We start from the raw sequence: 16,585 nt of genomic DNA on the forward strand, positions 1-16,585 counted from the left end.
TCTAATCTCCGTAGCAACGTCTCATTGGAGGATCGCATCTGAAGGATGGAGCCAACTTGCCACTTTAAAACTATGCTGTCCGAACAAGCTAGTCGTCGAAGTGGTGAGTTAAAGTTGAAGCCCAGTAGCTGAAGCACCGCTACTTTGACCACGGCTGAAAAGTCGCTTGGATCATGCTGAAAAGAAGAAGTTGAGAAGATCCTTTACCGGGGCTGATTTTCCATCTAACAGTCGCCGACTTCATCCACGAGCCGCGCAGCTGACCATTCAACAGCCGTCACATCCAGACTCCAAAACACTCTGTGAAATATCTGACCAAAGTCTCCCAAGAAGAGAGCCGCTCAAGCCAGACGCTCAGAACAGCGCGTTTCACCAGCCGGCAACGTCCTTCAAAGCTTCCGCGCAACCCAACGAAGGGCTTCCCCGAGAGACGTCACCTCAAAGACAGCCAATCCGAGCCGGGATCCCGCTGCGTCCGAAAACCTAGGTAGCTGTCTTGCTGCCTCACTATCTTATAAGAGAATGACTTGTACGGCAGCGTTTGTGCATGAAGGCACCTCACGAAATTGATTTCGGACAGACTTCTGAGGCAGCGTAACAGTTTAATGATCTACAGCAAAATAGAGTGAGCTTTGGTGAGAACTAAACAAATATTTAATTACTACAGTAGTAATTTCTCGATAGAAATGATATCAAAATTGAAATATGTTGATCAAAATCGTACATTTATACACAAACTGAGCAGCAAACGCAACCTTCGGACGCCATCTTTATTTTTCTAGCTCAACTGTCACAGAATGGAAAGCACAGGATTGTGGGATATCAAAGGCAGCTAAGGATACATCTATGCTTCCTTCAAAAATCGATCTGAGGAAGGTATCTCATGAGAGAGGAAGTGAAGCTAACATTGGATTCGGACGTGCCTTGATGCCTTCTTACCTTGAAATGTGTCCTCGGAAGGCAGCATTTTTCATTTTTCGGACGCAGCCCAAGAGTCACGGAACAACCCGATTAACGGACAGGTAAAACTCAGTATTTAGTTTATTAAAATTGGCTTTAGTTACGTTTAGCTTAGTTACAAGCTAACTCAACCCCTATTGTGGGTGTTTTTCTTTTTAAGTAACTTATGAGCTGTTCCCTGACTGGTACTTTGCACTTCACCTGGTCCTTGAGGGTCCCAGCGCACATCTGTATTTCTGGGTACTTCAGGACCAGGGTTGGGGAAACGCTGATCTAATCTGTTGCACTTTAAACTGTCTAATCTGTCTGTCCTATGCACTTTGAGATTTGTTTAGCTCCATTTCATCTTTTGATATGCAGTATGAGTTTTGTTACATATTGTGTTACATAAAATACCTTATCCTCATTTACACTGAATTTTACCTCATTTTTTATTATTATTATTTTTTCATTCATAATTGCATTAAAAAGGACTATATATGCAAGATGTATATAATGTTAACTGAGGTGAGTTTAAGTCAGCAGTGATAAAAAAAAATGGTAATGTAAACATGCTCAAATCCGATGCACATTTGCCATTTTATTTCTTTGTTGTTGTTTTTTTTGGTGGTTGAGATTCCCCCTTCCATATGTAAAGCACTTTGAGTACCCAATAAATGTAAGGAATTATTGTAATTTTCATTTCAAAGTGTCAAACATGGTTTTTTTTTTAAATCTTTGTCTTTGTTTCATCTTTCACACTTGCACTGTATAGTGTTTTCATAGTGTGTTTTCATCTTTCTTTTGTACTGTTTTCTATGCTGTGAAGTTGCCATAGTTTGACATTGCACATGTACAGTTATATTTTATGCAAATAAAGCACTAAGCTGTCTGATTGCTCTCCATACAAATGGTCTCATTCACCATGAATTAATTTGATTGACTATGTCAATGTCAAATGTTTCAGCTATTTTGCCTTCGTCGGTGTCAATGTGAGATCCAGTAAATGAGCTTGTCAAAAATTATATGCAATAAATAATTTTTTTTTTTTTTATCCAAGGTTTTTGAACTATTTTTAAAATTCATACTAAAACATATAGCAGAATCAAAATATGGCCTTTTCTTTCCATTTTTATACTAAGAATTATACTGGATGCCAGGCCCGGTTCTAGGATTGCGTGACTGGGGGGGCATTTAGAAAACTTGGTGGGGCAGCATAATATAATTTATGATTCATAGGTTTATGATCTCCCTACCCCCTTTTAACTACTAAACAGTTTCCTCCATTTTTCAGATTTTCCCGATTAATAACCGCTTCAAATTTAATATTAGCTAATCACAAAAGTACTTTCTATAATTCTGAAATTGAAACATTAGTTTTTTTGACTATTTAGTTAGTACAACTGTTTAATTGGACTGTTTAGAGACTTTTGGTCTAAGATACGAATGGCTTAAAATTACAATTAATTTGATTACTTTATTTTCTAAATATTACATAACTTTTGGTATAATAATGGAAGATTAACACATTCAGTGTCTACTGAACAATATTTTCATTTTGGGAAAATGTTATATTCATGTTATATTAATTTACTGTAAGTTCCTTAAAACAAAGCCAATGTTTTCTGTTTTGCAGAAAGAATTTAGGATTTACTCTAAATCTTTAAGAATGGTCAGATTTAAAAGTGGAAGAAGACAACTTTTTTTAAACCATTAGAAGACCTGGTTGCATGATTTCCTTTTTCGTGTTTTATTATATATTGTGGACTATATGTAAACATCTCATAATAATACATTTTTGTTGCAGTGCCAAAAAACAAAACAAAACAAAAAACAATTTTTGATCTCACTTATTTATTTTTTAAAATATTGGTATTTTGCAGATTCTGAAAGGTATCACATCAAATAATACTGTTCAACAAATAGCGCAATATGCTGATAGAATATTTTAGAGCTGAACATAACTTAGCAAAACTATTTTATATTTTACTATAATAGTTACATCTATATATTTTTTTTTGGCTTTTAATTTATTAATTTTCAAGATTTTTCATGACTTGGAAATCACATTTTTAAAATTCCAAGCTACATTTCCAAGTGTTCCATGATCATGTAGCAATAACGGTGTGCTCGTTTAAATATTGACTAGAGTGCATTTATAAAGGAGCTGCATGTCATCTGCTCAAGTGATTGTCAATGGCCGTCTTGAGAAGTGATCAGCTAAGGTGTGTCTTGGAAAACTGCTTAAAAAAAGGATGTGGATGAGGACATGAATGCTTTTTACAAGTTGAAATCTTGTAATTATGGCAATTCTAGCATGGTGTGAGTGAGCACCTGAAGAGCTGAGCATGTCTGTGAGGGAGAACTGTAAAAGGATGCGCGCTGCGAGGCGCGCCAGAAAAATACAACCACACAATGTTTCTAGTAATTCGCGTATAAACTAATTTAGTGTTTATATATTTTTTACATTTTGAGTGCTATCACAAAAAAATTTGTATCCTGGGGATGTTGGAGGGGCACAAGAGAAATCTGGGGGGGCATTGCCCCTCCTAGCCCCCCCCCTATACCCGGCCCTGCTGGATGCAGAATTATAATTATATCATTTCAGTTCACCGTCATATACCTCAACAACCTGCAGGAGGCAACATAGATGTTGAACAAAACATAACAAATAACATAACACACATAAAAAAACATTTGTTTAACAAAGGGTTATGACACTTACACGTTTTGTCTATCAAGATAATCTTTACAAGTTAACACAACATTTATACATTTTGAAGCCTAAATAAAGTGGTCAGATATAAAAGGCTAACAGTAGGCTATAAACGGACTACAGCACATTATGGTCGCGGATCAACGTCATCACCACCAAGCTTCCTCAAACTTTATTTAGAAAACAACTTTATTTAAAGACATGCTCACTGATTATGATCTGCGCTGTGTATGAATACTTATCCACTTTTTCATGAGAAATGCTGTCCAAATGTCCCGTTTTTAATGATGACGTCTAAAGTCCTCGCCAAAGGAAGTAGTCCCTTTTAGCAACTTGTTAGCAACCGCCGATTTTAAGACACAGTTAAAGTTTTAAAAAAATCACAAGTGGGTTATAACTGGTGTGTTTTATGTTATAGATCAAAACGTGAAAGCATTTAGAGGCTTTGTTAACCACAGACCTTATTTCAGGCGATTTAGCAAAAACCCATTCAAAAAACCCATAGACTTTACAGCGTTGGAACCGGAAGTCCTAAAATGCTAACTCACTTCCGGGTTTTGCCTACAAAAACATGTCACCCCTGAGGCACTCTATTCGCCTACTTCTACTGCGCGCTAAAAGTACCTACACCTGCTGACTCTTTCTGTGAACAAAGAGTACTTACTTTTGAGTGTGTAGCAAAAGAGTAGACAAGCTTTGGAACATAGGTTACTATCACATCATACAATTGCATCTTTGCTCTCTGTCACATCCTGTCATCGTAAACTGGCCTGTCATCATCTTACATCCTCCACATTTCATTTAATTTCTTACCATATCGGAGAGAAATGCAGCACGTTGATCTGCAGTCGCGAGTCTTTCATGTGGAGAAAATCTACCGGAAATAGTAGACCATCCGGGGACTTTTGGCATACTCTTTTCAACACTTATTTTAATCTCACATACTATTTAGGATGGATAGTATGGACAATGGGATGCAGGGATGGTTTATTAATATTCAGTATCAAACAAAAAATGTATTTGAAAACTTTCCCTTCATGTTGGTATTTAAATCGTTAAGCAACAAGCCATTGGGAGAGTGATTAACACTGCAGAACTGAATTCACATTTTTATCATGTAAGTACTGCCTGGTCACTGATTGATCCCTAATCAACCAATCACAATGAAAGTATGACCTATAATTTAATCTGATTGAGCTTCAGGCATCACAAAAGACAGGCATGGCTATACCGTTGACGCCTCTGGGCTAACTACAGGAAGAGCTCCTGTTTTATCTGTTTTTTTTATTATTATTTATTTGTCAGGTTTGGTGGTGGTGAAAGGAGCGAGGACTCAATTGCAGGAAAGGAAGGGCTTTATTAATAATAAAAATAAAAACAAAAACAACCCGAGGGGGAAAACAGACTATAACTTAAACTTGACTTGACAGGGACTTGACTTGACAGGGACTTGACTTGACAGGGACTTGACTTGACAGGGACTTGACTTGACTTGATAACACACAAGGAGAAATACGACATTAAATGACATTTCACGACAACGAACCAGCCCAGGACTGCAAACACAAGGAGAATAAATAGGAGAGCAAACAAGGCAGGTAATGAGGGAGGACAGGTGGGGCAAATTTACCAATAATGAGGTAACAAGGTGGGCGGGGTCAAGACAATAGACATGAGAGCACATGGCACAAAGAAACACATGACAAGCCATGTGCTCACACCAAACAAAACAAAGACACAAGCACATGGCCAATGAAGACAAAATCACAAGCCATGTGCTTACACAAGACGAGACATGAACACGTGACTATGAAAACTCATAAGCCACGTGTTCACACAAAACAAGACAACATGAGAGCACGCTTAAACACAGACTGCGTGCTACACAAGACAACACCACAACATGAAAGCACGCGGCAGGTGGAAATAAAACTACATAAAACATGAGACAAGAGCGCACGGCAAGTGAAAGTACACACAAACCGTGCGCTCACAATAAAGACAGGACTGGGAGCGCGAGTGTCCGAATCCCGACACGAAACCGAAACCAAACTAGACACGAGTGCCGGGAACCGAACGCCACGCTCCCAACATGAAACAAGGCACACAGACAAGAGAGCGCACAGCCCCGAGAACACTCGAGACCGTACGCTCACACAAAAACACGACAAGAACGGGAGTGTCAGAGCTCTGTCACAAAACCAAGAAATAAACTAGACCGAAGTGACAGAACCCTGACATTATTAGTTTATTAAACAGGGACAATGCAGTATTTGCTACAATTTCAAGTAGCTGATGCCCCACATACATGCTTCTAGCCAAAGGCAAATTTTTTTTAACAACAATAGAACAATAATCACACAAAAAAAAAAAACTAAGCATAAGGTAAAATATATAACAATAATAAAAAAGCTGAGACAGTGTACGACCATCAGTGTTCACAAACCTGCTTTTGTTTGAGCCACTTTTTTAAATATCTTTGAAAAATGTTCAATTGTTATTTCAGTTCAGCTGGCAGGCTCTTCCAAAGCAGTGTACATTGAACTGAAAATGTGGATTGTGCAAATTTAGCTTTTCTCTTTGGTATTGTGCAATTTTAATTAGTTGCACCTCTTGTAGTGATCCCCTCACTACAAAAACTACTGTTTTGATATTAATTGGCATATAATTTCTGGAGCAAGAGTATTTACACATTTAAAAAAACATTTGAATAAGAGACAAATTTATACAATTTTCAAAACTAAGCAAACTATATTTTTGTAAAATATTACAATGCTATCTATTTGGTTTCTTGTCCAAAATTTTAAGTGTTTACATTTACATTTAGTCATTTAGCAGACGCTTTTATCCAAAGCAACTTACAAATGAGAGTAGTAGGAGCAATCAAAACAACATGAGAACAACAGTATGTAAGTGCTGAGTGAAGTCACAGTTATGACAGTAAAGTGCTCGTAGCAAGGATTTATTATTTATTTTTTAATACACAAATAGATGGAAGGAAAATAGAAATCGGGGTAAGTGCTATTTTTTTTGAAAATGGCTAAAGATTCAGCTGCTCGAATAGAGCGTGGTAGGTCATTCCACCAGCCAGGAACAGACCCTTAGAAGGTCCGTGAGAGTGATATTGAGCCCCTTTGTGATGGCACCACAAGGCGCATAAGTCTGAAGTAGCGAGTTAAGGTATGGTGGTGCAGAGCCAGCGGTCGTTCTGTAGGCAAACATCAGAGCCTTGAATTGGATGCGAGCAGCTACTGGCAGCCAATGCAGACTGATGAAGAGAGGAGTGACGTGCGCTCTCTTTGGTTCGTTGAAGACCAGTCTTGCTGCAGCATTCTGGATCAGTTGTAGAGGCTTGACAGTGCATGCTAGAAGGCCGGCCAAGAGAGCATTACAGTAGTCCAGTCTGGATAGAACAAGAGCTTGGACAAGAATTTGTGTGGAATGCTCCGATAGGAAGGGACTAATCTTCCTGATGTTGTACAAGGCAAATCTGCAGGACCATGCCGTTGTAGCAATATGATCTGTGAAGCTTAAACAATCATCCATCACCACTCCAAGGTTCCTGGCTGTCCTAGAGGGAGTAATGCTTGACGACCCAAGTTGAATAGAAAGGTTATAATGAAGTGTTGGGTTTGCACCGACCACCAGCAGTTCTGTTTTTGCAAGGTTGAGTTGAAGGTGGTGGTCCTTCATCCAGGCAGAAATGGCTGTCAGGCAGGCTGCGATGCGACCAGCAACCGTCGGATCATCTGGTTGGAATGAGAGGTAGAGTTGTGTGTCTTCAGCATAACAGTGATAGGAGAAACCATGATCCTGAATGACCGATCCTAGTGATGACATGTAGATGGAGAATAGAAGTGGTCCAAGCACAGAGCCCTGAGGTACCCCAGTAGCAAGATGATGTGACTTGGACACCTCACCTCTCCAAGATACCCTGAAGGACCTACCTGAGAGGTAAGACTCGAACCACTGGAGCGCGGTTCCCGTGATGCCCTTCGACATGAGTGTAGACAGGAGGATCTGGTGGTTCACTGTGTCAAAGGCAGCAGAAAGATCCAGCAAGATGAGTACTGATGATTTTGAAGATGCTCGTGCCAGTCTCAGGGCTTCAGTGACTGAGAGCAAGGCAGTCTCAGTAGAGTGGCCACTCTTGAAACCAGACTGCTGGTTGTCCAGGAGGTTGTTCTGTGTGAGATAAGTAGACAGTTGGTGAAAAAACAACTCTCTCAAGTGTCTTTACAATGAAAGGAAGAAGGGATACTGGTCTGTAGTTTTCTAAAAGAGCTGGATTCAGAGTGGGTTTCTTAAGCAGTGGGGTAATCCTAGACTGCTTAAAGGCTGTGGGAAGGAGCTGTGTGAAGGGAAGAATTGATAATGTGAGTGAGTGCACGTAGAATTGAGGAGGAGATGGCTTGAAGAAGAGGAGTGGGGATAGGGTCGAGCGGACAGGTAGTAGGGTGATTGGAAAGGATGAGTTTTGAAACATCTGCCTCAGAAAGCATGGAGAAGGAGGGGAGAATTTGTGTGTTTTCCATTAAGATGTTATTGTCAGTGTGTGGTGTGGAGAATTGGCCGCTGATGGTTGTTATTTTATGTGTGAAGAATGTGGCAAAGTCATCAGCTGTAAGAGCTGATGTGGGAGGAAGGGGAGAAGGGCAAAGAAGAGAAGAGAAGGTTTTAAAAAGTGTGCAGGAATCAGTGGAATTGTTAATTTTGGTGTGATAGTATGAGGTTTTAGCATTGGAGACATTAGTAGAGAAAGAAGAAAGGAGTGACTGATGTAAGCTAAGGTCAGTAGGATTTTTAGATTTGCGCCACTTCCTCTCTGCAGCCCTGAGTCTCGACCGATGCTCACGGAGAACATCAGAGAGCCAGGGGGCAAATGGGGTGGCACGGACTGGTCTGGTTAAAAGGGGGCAGAAGTTATCTAAGCAAGATGTTAGAGTGGTGCAAAGAGTGTCAGTAGCAGTGTTAGTGTTTGTTTATATAGAGCTCTATCAGGTTGATTGTCATTTGAGAAACCTGAATCCAGACAGTCACACAATAAGATAAATGTGAGAAGACCATTGCATGCATGTATAACATAGCTGCTTTTAGAGATGTGGTCTAATCATATAAAAACAATTCAAGTTTGTTCTGATTGTTCTACACAGTCTCTTTACATGCGCATCAAATTTCAAATGAGAATCTAAGATAACACAAATATTTAAAATTGTTAACCGTCTCTATTTCCTTTTGATTGATCTTAATTATAAAACCATTCCTTCTAACTGAAAAACACATTGATACAGTTTTTGAACAATTCAAGGTCAAACAGTTGTTTTGCAGCCACTGTGACATGACAGTCATTTCATTTGTTAGTATATCCTAATCTTTGGACCAAAAACTTCCTCACGAAAAAACCTTGAATACTCTCTAACACTTGACGGGTGCTCCATTAAACCTTCATCCTCAGTTAGGAACTTGGGTGTGCTTTTTGATACCAATCTTTCATTTGAAAGTCATGTAAGACTGATGCCAGGGTGCCTGGACCAAAAGGGCTACTCTTTGAGAAAACAAAGAAAATTACCATTTGAACTCTCTCTTGCAAAATAGCATCCCCACCCGAGATGCAATCACACTGAGTCAATCACACCTCAGCATCTGCCTTAATCTACATTTCACTCCCTTCACCCTCTCCCCCCATCTCTTCTCTCTACATACAGAAATGACCTAGAATTCACCCAAAATCTATCTGGTTTAATGTGAACAATCATCAAAGAGTGCTATACAATGTTTGGTATCGTTTGAAATGTCTCAGTGCAACTGGTACAACGGTCTCGTCTACATAAACGTAAACCAAAGGTATTAAAGGTTTTAAGAGTTTTAGAGATACTTTGGTTGCAACCATGGGTGTGTCCCTTTCCCAGGGTTTTGATCCAAATTACCTCCTGTTCCACAGCAAGGTGCGAACCCCCGAGGTCTGTGACCCTAGTCAATGCAAATTCTGATTGTAAGTTCATGCCCCACATTGGGGGATGTTTTGTCTTGGTCTGAGTATTTAAAGAAATGTTGCAAAAGGCTCGGGGCGCCTCTGTATTCAGATGGAGCCCATATTGCTGGGTGTTTGGACACTCAGCAATATGCATGTCAGGTATGCATCTTACTCTATTTTTGAGCATTTGATGTTTTGTATTAATCACCTTTGAATCGATTATGTAATTGGCATGATACATTTACCTGACTAATAAATTGTCACATTTGATTGATTCTGACTTACTCTGAAATTATTGACTTCAGTAGATTACGATGTATCCATTGTTACCGCAAATCTGCGTCAGGTTAGTAACGGACTAAAGTCCAGTTGAGTGGAGCATAGGGCACACTAACTGTGATTTTAGAGCTCCGACTAACACTTGGCATTAGTTCAAGTGTACTTAAGACTGTAAAGGCTAAAAAGGGAATTTCCGTTTAGGCAACAAATGTTGATCGACCAACCTAAATAGGGTGAGCCTTACCTCTGTTTATTGTAATGTTACTCTAGCTAAGTGTACATGGTAAAACCATGGCATAACGAAACCAAAGCTATTATAAGAGAAGTAATATTGGTCAACTTCCCTGTAAATAGTGGTTATGACCTCTGACTAGAGTTAGTGTTACTTTAATTCAAGTGTATACAGATCTAAGGGGACTACACAAATACTTTTAGACAGAGCAAGCATGAAAGCGGCCTTCTAAATAGTATAGTCAATTACCTCTGTCTAGTGACCAAGACTGGCGTGTTTGTGATCGTGGGCCCGCATATTAATGAATGGCCAGTGCGAGGACCCTGTGCGACACTGAGAACCGAATGAACAAGTACAATAAGAGTAAAGAGTCAAATAGAATATTCAAATGTAAAGCTAAATTATACAAATGACCAATAATCAATTGACATTTTAAACTAAATTCGAGGTCATGATAACATGGAGTCAGATAAAAGATTATTTGGAATTAAACTACTTTGCCACGCTGAAAAGACGGAACGCGCAAGAAACCTTCCCCGCCCGGTGGGAAACCGCCATTGGGCCGATTGGGCGGGCCTTACAGTCATGTATCTAGTATCTGTAAAACCGCCTTCTTCCATCTAAAAAATATATCTAAATTACGACATATGCTCTCAATGACAAATGCGGAACAGTTGGTTCATGCATTCATGACCTCAAGACTAGATTATTGTAACGCTCTACTGGGTGGTTGTTCTCCTCGGCTTTTAAACAAACTACAGTTGGTCCAAAATGCGGCAGCTAGAGTTCTTACTAGAACCAGAAAGTATTACCATATTAGCCCAGTTCTGTCAACATTACATTGGCTCCCTATTAAACATCGTATAGATTTTAAAATCTTGCTACTTACTTATAAAGCTCTAAATGGTTTAGCTCCCCAGTACCTAAGTGAGCTCTTAATGCATTATAGTCCTTCACGTTTATTGCGATCTCAGAATTCAGGCCAGTTGATAATACCCAGAATATCAAAATCAACTGAAGGCGGCAGATCATTTTCCTATTTAACACCTAAACTCTGGAACAATCTTCCTAGCATTGTTCGGGAAGCAGACACACTCTGTCAGTTTAAATCTAGACTAAAAACACATCTCTTTGCTCTTGCATACACATAACACATTATCAATACATTAACATTTTTCAAATCCGTTAAAGGATTGTTACGCTGCAATAATTAGGTCGGCCGGAACCGAGAACATTTCCTATAACACTAGATATACCTGTACATCAGAATAAGAATGGCATCTACGCTAATATCTGTCTCTCTGCTTATCCTGAGGTTTGCCGGGTGCTGGATCCAGGCCGTATCCAGATCAGATGGAGAACCTGTGTCTGGACCTGACTACAACGTAGCCCAGGAGACAATGGGCCTACAGACCCAGTTCTGGCTGCATCTATAATTCAGATTTTTAATCCCCGTATCCGCTTACATATATTTATATATAATCTATTTTTAATCTCTATAATAAAAATGTATAATTCAGATTTTGATCTCCATATCCATTTACATATATTATATATATCTTCCAAGGGGTTTTTTCCCTCCTAGGACTTTTTTCCCAGTGCTAGCACGCTGGGTTTTTCTCCTAGGGGCTTTTTTCCACCCCTGGGAGTCAGCCGACATTGGCTTAATGTAGCACCATCTTGTATATGTTACATATTACCATGCTTATTTTTAACCACTTCCCTTTTTTCTGTGCCTCTAATATGTAAAGCTGCTTTGAAACAATTACCAATTGTAAAAGCGCTATATAAATAAATTTGACTTGACTTGACTTGACTATCTGCAGCGTGGAATCTGCGCCGATACATAAATGACTATATCATCTGCATATAACTGACATTTAGATTCCTTACAACAATTTGGTAAATCATTGACATATAAGGAAAACAACAGTGGACCCCAAATTGACCCTTGAGGGAGACCAATCTCATTGTTTCGTAAAGCTGATCTTGAATTATTTATTTTAACACACTGATCTCGAGATTCTAAATATGATCTAAACCAATTTATTGACTGCTGAGAGAAACTAAACAAATTAAATTTATGTAGGAGAATTTCATGATTCACCGCATGCCTTTTTGAGGTCTAAAAACACTGCACCTACTACATTACCATTATCTAAAGCTCCCTTAATAAATTCTGTGAGAAAGCAGTTTGCCATTTCTGTCGAATACTTGGGCCTAAAACCAATCTGTTTAGAGTGAAGTAGGTTGTGTTTTTCTAGATAAGTTATTCAGCTACCAACATTTCCAAAATCGTTTCCAGGTGTGTTCACATGTAAATAGTTTGAGCTTATTTTGTCCATTAGATCGAAAGATCTGCAAAAAACCCATACATTTACCTGCCCATTGACCCTCCTCTCAAAGAAATCAGGACAGAAGCGTCTCATAGAGAATCGTCTCACTGCAGCCTGCGGTGGACATCCAACCAGGCACACATCCAAGTTTGACATCAGAACCCAGGCCTATGCTGCCCTGCAGCCGATTCTGAAAGGTGCCATCGAATGAAAAATTGAATTTATCTTGGCATAGTTAAATAACAAGAGTTCAGTACACGGAAATGACATACAGTGAGTCTCAAACTCCATTGTTTCCTCCTTCTTATATAAATCTCATTTGTTTAAAAGACCTCCGAAGAACAGGCGAATCTCAACATAACACCGACTGTTACGTAACAGTCGGGATCATTAATATGTACGCCCCCAATATTTGCATATGCCAGCCCATGTTCCCAACATTATGAAAGGCATTAGACAAGGGCAACCAGTTAACGTCTGGATCTGTGCACAGCTGAATCATCAGACTAGGTAAGCAAGAACAACAGCGAAAAATGGCAGATGGAGCGATAATAACTGACATGATCCATGATAACATGATATTTTTAGTGATATTTGTAAATTGTCTTTCTAAATGTTTTGTCTAATGTACTGTTAAATGTGGTTAAAGTTACCATCATTTGGTATAATTCATAAACACAACTTCATTCTTTATAAATCTCTCCAACAGTGTAGCATTAGCCGTTAGCCACAGAGAATAGCCTCAAACTCATGGAGAATCAATGTAAACAATATAACAGTATACAATACTCACATAATCCGACGCATACATGACAAACTCTTTGTAAAGACCCATTTGAGGGTTATATTAGCTGTGTGAACTTTGTTTATGCACTGTTCAAGGCAAGCGCGAGCTCCGTGGACGTCGAGCAGGAGAATTAAAGGGCCTGTAGCCCTGAATCGGCTCATTTATAGTGATGCCCCAAAATAGGCAGTTCAAAAAATGAATTTAAAAAAATCTATGGGGTATTTTGAGCTGAAATTTCACAGACACATTCAGGGGACACCTTAGACTTATATTACATCTTTTTTTTTTAAAGTTCTAGGGCACCTTTAAGATTTTATTGGTCATGTCAATCACAGCACTGATTACCTACACCAAACACTGATCCCTAAACCTACCTGTCACTAGCTGCATTTCCATTTCAGATTTGCACAAAACTTTTGCTATATTTTCTAAATATATATAAAAACTATTGCGAAATGAATTAACCAATGTTATGCAACTAAAACGTCTTTTTTTCCCTCTCACGAATCATTCCAAATCATGGCAACGGCTGTTGGTAGGTTTATGTATATTCCACCCACTGCATTAGCCATTATTTTTAATCAAAGGAGACATATGCAAGCATTTATTGTAAGGAAAGCCCCTTACATTTGGGAGCGGCCATGTATGAGGTGTTTCTCCCTCCTATCTGCTTCGAGGTCTTGATAAACTCAAACTATAGCATTTCTTTGTTGTTTAGAATCCAGTAGTCCCATAACACTTTTGTCTTTTATGAGTTTAATGAAGAACTCTCGTCTTCTGTCCAAACATACCATGCCATCTTTAAAGAATGATCCACTTTTACATAAGGCAGGTGCCTGAAATACCACCTCACGTCAGCGTAAAAACTTTTTTGCAATATATGGTTTTGCGAAATTTACGCGTTTCCATTTAGCGTATTTTCAATTTGCGCAATTTACAGGGTAATGGAAACGCAGCTACTGTAACCAATGAAATTACCTGCAGGTTGGGATTTCTGGTGAAATGGTTTAGTGGGGAGTCACGAGGTGACGAATTGGGCACGGGCCTGGCTTCTGACATCACACTTGGATGTGGGTGGGGTTGGATGTCCACCGCAGGTTGCACTTTTTTCATTACTCTCTTCACTGAGGCGTGCACATCTTAAACAAGCCTATTTCATAGAAGGAGGTGGGGAAAATCCAAATTCCGATCTGTCTGGAAGGCAGCATTAGTCTAGCATTTGTCGTCGAGTCAGAGCCAATACTGTCACTGTCGCACTAATACATGTGTTTCACAAGTGTGAACGCAAAGTAATTAGCTATTAGAAGTCTTCAAAGTTATACAAGGCAGCCTTTTTTTTTTTTTTTTTTTTTACAATATTATAGTTTTCTAAACTGTGGAGTATTTGTGAGAGAAGCTGTTAAGTTTTTGACAAGATGGATCCAGCAAAAAAGTATGATCTAAGAGCTGTATGTTAGGGGTATGACCACGATACACTTAGCTCACAAGACAAGACAATATACGATATTGGGTTCAAGAGAAATGAGACGGGACAATATTTTCAAGTAACACGGGGCCTCATTTATCAAACGTAAAAACGAGCGTAGATCCAGGCGCAGATATCATCTTACGACAGGATTCACTTGTGATTCATCAAACATTTATATCGTATGAATGATCATACATTGATAAATGTGGCTGCTAAAAACAATCGTCATTTAAATATCGCGCCCCTAAAAATTCACAGTTTAGGAGCCTCGCCCCTAGAGTTTACGACACAGAGAAACATAACCTGGCCAAGAAGAGGAAGTATGTCATGAAAGTAAAATTTATTTTACACCAAAAATCTTGTAATTGCAAACAATTAAATTATTTTATATTTATATTTAATACTGGTAAATAAAACATTCATAGGCTTATTGGAGTTCCCTCCACAACAAACCCTTTAACAAACTTAAACGGTATTCAAAACACAACAAGAATGAAAAAGAAGTTATAAAATTATATATTAAACTATAAAATAAAACATAAATTAGTCATACACTCTAAAAAAAAAAAAAAAAAGGTGATTTACAGCACTAAAAGTGGTTCTTGGCTCGTAATCAGGGGAACCACTTTTGGTGCTATGTAGCAGCATATCTTTAAAGGCCGTAGAACGTCTTTTCAAAAGATGTTATAAAAGTCTAAGGTGTCCCCTGAATGTGTCTGTGAAGTTTCAGTACAAAATACCCCATCGATTTTTTTAAATTAATTTTTTAACTGTCTATTTTGGGGCATCATTAACTATGCACTGATTCAGGCTGCGGCCCCTTTAAATCTCTCGCTCCCTGCCCTCCTGAGCTGTGGACTATAAGTGCAGTTAAACAGTGCGTAAACAAAGTTCACACAGCTAATATAACCCTCAAATGGATCTTTACAAGATGTTCATCATTCATGCTGCACGCATGCATCGATTCCTGTGAGTATAGTATTTATTTGGATGTTTACATTTGATTCTGAATGAGTTTGATAGTGCTCCGTGGCTAACGGCTAATGCTAGACTGTTGGAGAGATTTATAAAGAATGAAGTTGTGTTTATGATTTATACAGACTGCAAGTGTTTAAAAATGAAAATAACAACAGTCTTGTCTCTGTGAATACAATAAGAAACAATGGTAACTTTAACCACATTTAACAGTACATTAGCAACATGCTAACGAAACATTTAGAAAGACAATTTACAAATATCAATAAAAATATCATGTTATCATGGATCATGTCAGTTATTATTGCTCCATCTACCATTTTTCAGTATTGTTCTTGCTTGCTTTCCTAGTCTGATGATTCAGCTGTGCACAGATCCAGACGTTAATACTGGCTGCCCTTGTCTAATGCCTTGAACATGGGCTGGCATATGCAAATATTGGGGGCGTACATATTAATGATCCCGACTGTTACGTAACAGTCAGTGTTATGTTGAGACTCGCCTGTTCTTCTGAGGTCTTTTAAACAAATGAGGTTTACATAAGAAGGAGGAAACAATGGTGCTTGAGACTCACTGTATGTCATTTCCATGTACTGAACTCTTGTTATTCAACTATGCCGAGGTAAATTCAATTTTTGATTCTAGGGCACCTTTAAAGGTGCTTTACAGCATCTTTGTCAAATGGTGCTATGTAGAACCCATAAGAGGAGCCATATTGCATTTTATTTCTTCAACAATAATGGTTCTAAACAGCACCCACAGTGGTTCTTTGGCTCGTAAAGAACTTTAAAGGGGCTTAACAGGTTCTTTGTATGGTAGCGGTGCTATATAGCACCTCAGTCATCCCATAGAATCACTGAAGAACCACCAAAGCACCAA

Source organism: Chanodichthys erythropterus, chromosome 17 (assembly GCF_024489055.1).
Source record: "Chanodichthys erythropterus isolate Z2021 chromosome 17, ASM2448905v1, whole genome shotgun sequence".
Classification (NCBI taxonomy): Eukaryota; Metazoa; Chordata; class Actinopteri; order Cypriniformes; family Xenocyprididae; genus Chanodichthys; species Chanodichthys erythropterus.